At 38.6% G+C, this 5,856-nt stretch overlaps 1 non-coding gene across 1 annotated transcript; it reads left to right on the top strand.

The window, feature by feature from the left end:
- Positions 1-574: 574 nt before the first annotated feature.
- On the top strand, positions 575-681 carry LOC129401348 (U6 spliceosomal RNA). Its single transcript, XR_008628278.1, has one exon. It is a non-coding gene; the product is annotated as a U6 spliceosomal RNA (small nuclear RNA).
- Positions 682-5,856: the final 5,175 nt, after the last annotated feature.

Raw genomic sequence — 5,856 nt, 5'->3', positions numbered from 1 at the left:
TTTACCCTACTTACTAATGACAAATAAAACATCCAGATATTGCTCAAAAGATAACCTTGACCTTCACTGAATTAAATCAGCATGAACAACATAGAACATACCCTGTGGCTACAAACGTGTGTATCTTTTCTTTACAACTCCATTAGTTTGGATACGAACTTCAGCCCTCTGAAAATGTCAGTACTACACAGTCCATAGAAGTAGTTAAATCCTTACCCTTTTTCATCAGTTTGGCTTCAGTCATTGAGTTGGCTTGAATTTGCATACAAGGGCATTCAGTTCTAGTACATTCCCAAAAGACAAAAAAAAACTTGATGAGAGAAAGAGAAATTAGAAACTATTATAGACAAACATAAGAAAAAATAAGAAAAATATCATCCCACAAATATATCAGAGAGGGGGGATTTTTAAAAGAACATAAATAGTCCACTAATGAAATATTTTTGTCACTCTACCAAGTAAATATTGGTAAAAACTGCCTTTCATTGCCATGTAATCTATATATAGTTTATAATGCTGGTCCTATTATAGAATTGATATTTGGTTCTAGTTACCTTTGGAAAATAATTACTGGGTTCTCACTTCAGCAGCACATATAATAAAATTGGAACAATACAAAGAAGGTTAGTATGGCTCCAGCACAAGGATGACACACAAATTTGTGAAGCCTTCCATAATTTTATAAAAACCATATTATCATCTCGATGCAGAGAAAATTTTTGACAAGATCCATTACCCATTCATTATAAAAATTTTAATAAGACTGGGATATAAGGAAATTTCCTCAATAAGTTAAAACCATTTACCATAAATCCAGAGCTAATATCTTATTCAGTGTTGAAAAATTGAAAACCTTACCCTAAGATCATGAAGAAGACAAGGTTACCCATTCTCACCACTATTATTTAACATAGTATTATAAGTTCTGACCATAGCAATTAGATAAGAAAGAAATATTATGGGCATTCATATTTTGAAAAAAAAAGTAAAACTACTGCTATTTGCTAGTGACATAACACTATACTAAGAAAACCCTAAAGATGCTAAAGACCTCCCCCAAAACACCCAAACAAAAGAATTGTACAGTAATGTGGCAGGCTATAAAGTTAATATACAGAAACCTATGGTATTCCATGTATGCAAACAATTACATGAGAGAGAAATAGAGTATGTGTTTGGGGCTAGAGAGATTGTATAGTGGATAGAGTATTTGCCTTGCACATGACCAACCTTTGACTGACCTCTGGCACCCCATATGATCCCCCAAACTTGCCAGGAATGATTACCGAGCTCAGAAACCTGGAGTAATAAGCCCTGAGCACTACTGGTTGTGGCACTGTAGCACTGTAGCAGTGTCATTCATCAATTTGCTTGAGTGGGCACCAGTAACGTGAGACTTGTTGTTACTGTATTTGGCATATCAAATACGCCACTGGTAGCTGAGTCTCTGCCATGCAGGCAGGATACTCTTGATAGCTTGCCGGGATCTCTGAGAGGGATGGAGAAATCAAACCCCGCACACAAGTCAAACACCCTACCCTCTGTGCTATCACTCCAGTCCACTGGTCGTGGCACAGAAAACTTTTTAAAAACTTGCAATTTACTGTTCTTTGTAATCACAAAGCAGCTAAGGAGAGCCTCCACAACTTTCCCTCTCGTCGCCTGTGTTCTGTGAACTCAAGCTGCTTGCCCACCCTGGATGACCAAAGCCATTTGGTGTGTGAAAGAGGATATGAGACTGCCATGCTGGTTGGTTAGTGATCAGTTGTAATTTATTCCATTCTCCCCATCCCACTCTTCTCTCTTGTATTTCCTCACAGCCTGCTCTCTCCTCTCCTCTCTCTTTCCCTCTCTCTCCTCTCTCTCTTCTCTCTCTCTCTGCTCTCCTCTCTCTCCCTCTCTTTCTCTCTCTCCTCTCCCTCCTCTCTCTCTCTCTCTCATCTCTCTCCATCTCTCCACATTGGTGGTAGCAGAATCTAGCAGAATCACAGAATCAACATTTCAAAAGCCCTTCCTGATTGCCCATTAGGCTGAAAAGCTGGAATACAGCCTGGGGGGTGTTTCTCCTCTCCTTAGCCCAATAACTTAATTAAGAGCATAATTAATATATTAATTCTAGTTTTTAATATTTGTTATTTTGTATGGACACAGTAAGAGAAACATTAAGCTTGTATGGTGGCTCTCCTGGGGACATCACCTATAGATCGCAGACAACAGTGCTCAGGCCAGATTAATCTTTCCTAACACTAGCAGGGTCCTACTCCAGTTATCACTTTTTGGATCATGACAGAATTTGTCCATGTTAACCTACAGTTAAGTATTATTCTTATTCTTATTAATATTAATATTATTATTACTTTTGCTTTTTGGGTCACACCTGGCGATGCACAGGGGTTATTCCTGGCTCTGCACTCAGGAATCACCATCAGCGGTGCTCAGGGGACCATATGGGATGTTGGGAATCGAACCTGGGTCGGCCGCGTGCAAGGCAAACACCCTGCCCGCTGTGCTATCACTCCAGCCCCAATAATTAAGTATTTTATAAAAAAAATTATTTATTTTTTAATTAGTGAATCACCATTAGGGTACAACTACAGATTTAACACATGTTCATGCTTGTGTTTCCCTCATACAATGTTTGAAAATCCATCCCTCCACCAGTGTCCATTCTCCACCACCAATGAACCCAGTATTCCTCCCATCCCCTTAGTCCTACCCTCCACCCCACCCCGCCTCTGTAGCAGGGCATTCCCTTTTGTTCTCTCTCTCCTTTTGGGTGTTGTGGTTTGCAATAGGGGTATTGAGTGGCAATCATGTTCAATCTCTAGTCTAATTTCAGCACTCACCTTCCTTCCCACGCAGATTCTCCAACCACATTTTACTTGGTATTCCCTTCTCTATCTAAGCTGCCTTTTTCCCCAGCATGTGGAGGCCAGCTTCCAAGCCATGGAGCCAAACTCCTGGAACTTATTTCTACTATTCTTGGGTGTTAGTCTCCTACTCTGTTATTTTATATTCCACAGGTGAGTGCAATCTTTCTATGTCTGTCTCTCTTTCTGACACATTTCAATTAACATGATACTTTCCATATTGATCCACTTATATGCAAAGTTCATGACTTCATCTCTTCTAACAGCTGCATAGTATTCCATTGTAGAGATGTACCAAAGTTTCTTTAAACAGTCATCTTTTCTTGGTACTCCAGTTATTTTTCCAGATTCTGGATATTGTAAACAGTGCTGCGAAGAACATACAAATGCAGATGTTATTTCGACTATACTTTTTTACTTCTCTGGGATATATTCCCAGAAGTGGTATTGCTGGGTCAAATGGGAGCTCAATTTCTAATTTTTTGAGAAGCGTCCATATTGTTTTCCGTAAGGGCTGAACCAGCTCACATTCCCACCAGCAGTGTAGAAGGGTCTCTTTCTCCCCACAACCTCGCCAAAAGCAGTTGATTTTGTTCTTTTGGATGTGTGCCAGTCTCTGTGGTGCGAGGTGGTATCTCATAGTGTTTTTGATCTGCATCTTCCTGATGATTAGTGATGAAGAGCATTTTTTCATGTGCCTTTTGGCCATTCATATTTTTTCCTTGGGAAAATTTCTGTTTATTTCTTCTCCCCATTTTCTGATGGGGTTGGATGTTTTCTTCTTGTAGAGTTCAACCAGAGCCTTATATAACTTGATATCAACCCCTTATCGGATGGGTATTGGGTGAATATCCTTTCCTATTCTGTAGATTGATTTGTATTCTGGTCACTGTATCTTTTGTGGTGCAGAAGCTTCTTAGTTTAATATAGTTCCATTTGTTTATCTCTGTTTCCACTTGGTTGGTCAGTTGCGTGTCATCTTTGAAGATACCTTTAGCTTCAATACCGTGGAGGGTTTTGTCGACCTTGTCTTCAATGTACCTTATGGATTGTGGTCTGATGTTGAGGTCTTTAATCTATTTTGATCTGACTTTTGTGCATGGTGTCATGTCGATATCAAAGCACATTCTTTTGCATGTGGTTGTCCAGTTGTGCCAGCACCAATTGTTAAAGAGGCATTCCTTGATCCACTTCACATTTCTTGCTTCCTTATCAATGATTAGATGATCATACATTTGGGATGGTGTGTAGAGATATTTTACCCTATTCCATTGGTCTGTGGCTCTGCCTTTGTTCCAGCACCATGCTATTTCAATTGTTACAACTTTGTAGTAAAGTTTAAGGTTGGGGAGGGTGATGTCTCCCATCGTCTTTTTCCCAAGAATTGTTTTAGCTATCCTTGGGCATTTGTTGTTTGATATGAATTTCAGGATTGCTTGATCCATTTCTTTAAAGAATGTCATGGATATCCTTATAAGGATTGCGTTGAATCTGTATAAGGCTTTGGGGAGTATTGCCATTTTGAAAATGTTCATTCTCCCTATCCATGAGCAGGAGATATGTTTCCATTACCTCATGTCCTCTTTTATTTCATGGAGTACTGCTTTTTAGCTTTCTTTGTAGAGGTCCTTTACTTCCTTAGTAAAGCTGATTCTGTTGTATTTGATTTTCTGGGGCACGATTGTGAATGGGATTGCTTTTTACATGTCCCTTTAATCTGTCTCATTGTTAGCATATAAGAAGGCCATGGATTTTTGGTTATTGATTTTATAGCCTGTGACTTATGTGCACAAGTCTATTATTTCTAAGAGTTTCTTAGTAGAGGCTTTAGGCTTCTCTAGATATAGTATCATATCCTCTCTGAACAGTGAGAGTTTGATTTCTTCCTTTCCTACCTGGATGCCCTTAATATCTTTTTCTTGCCTAACAGCTATTGCAAGTACTTTCAGTAATATATTGAAAAGAAGTGGTGAGAGTGGGCATCCTTGTCTTGTCCCTGATCTTAGAGAAAAGGCCCTTAGTTTTTCCCCATTGATGATAATGCTTGCCATAGGTTTGTGGTAGATGGCTTTGACTATCTTGGGGAAAGTTCCTCCAAAACCCATTTCTGTGAGAGTTTTCATCATGAATGAATGTTGGATCTTGTCAGATGTTTTCTCCACATCTATTGACATGATCATAAGGTTTTTATCTTTACTCTTTTTTATATAATGGATTATGTTGATTGATTTCCGATTGTTAAACCATCCTTGAAATCCCGGATGAATTCCACTTGGTCGTTGTGTATGATCTTTTGATGAGTTGTTGGATTCTATTTGCTAATATTTTGTTGAAGACCTTTGCATTGGTGTTCATCATGAATATTGGTATATAATTTTCTTTGTTAATGGTGTCCTTGTTTGCTTTTGGTATTAGGGAGATATGTGCCTCATAGAAACTGTTTGGGAGAGTTCCTGTTTTTTTGATTTCCTGGAAAAGCTTGAGGAGAACTGGTAACAGGTCTTCTTTAAATGTTTGGAAGAATTCTCCAGTGAATTCATCTGGACCTGGGCTTTTATTTTCGGGGAGACTTTTGATTACAGTTTCAATTTCCTTGGTATTAATGGGCCTACTCAGGTATTCCAAGTCTTCTTGTTTCAGTCTTGGGAGATTGTAGGAATCAAGGATTTTGTCCATTTCTTTTAGGTTCTCTTGTTTCGTGGCATACAGACTTTCAAAGTAGTTTCTAATGATTTTTTAATTTCATTGGTTTCTGTTGTGATGTCCCCTTTTTCATTTCTGATTCGGTTTATTAGGGTTCTCTCTCTCTTTCTTTGTGACTCTTGCTATCAGTGTATCAATCTTGTTTATTTTCTCAAAGAACCAGCTCTTGGTTTCATTGACCTTTCAGATTGTTTTCTGGGTTTGCATGTCGTTAGTTTCTGCTCTAATTTTTATTATTTTTCTTCCATCTGGTTTGGGTTTCTTTTTCTGGTGCTTTTCTAAG

This window comes from Sorex araneus, chromosome 1 (assembly GCF_027595985.1).
Source record: "Sorex araneus isolate mSorAra2 chromosome 1, mSorAra2.pri, whole genome shotgun sequence".
Taxonomy (NCBI): domain Eukaryota; kingdom Metazoa; phylum Chordata; class Mammalia; order Eulipotyphla; family Soricidae; genus Sorex; species Sorex araneus.
Note: the sequence above shows the minus strand (reverse complement) of the source record. Positions and strands in the feature narration are given on the sequence as shown.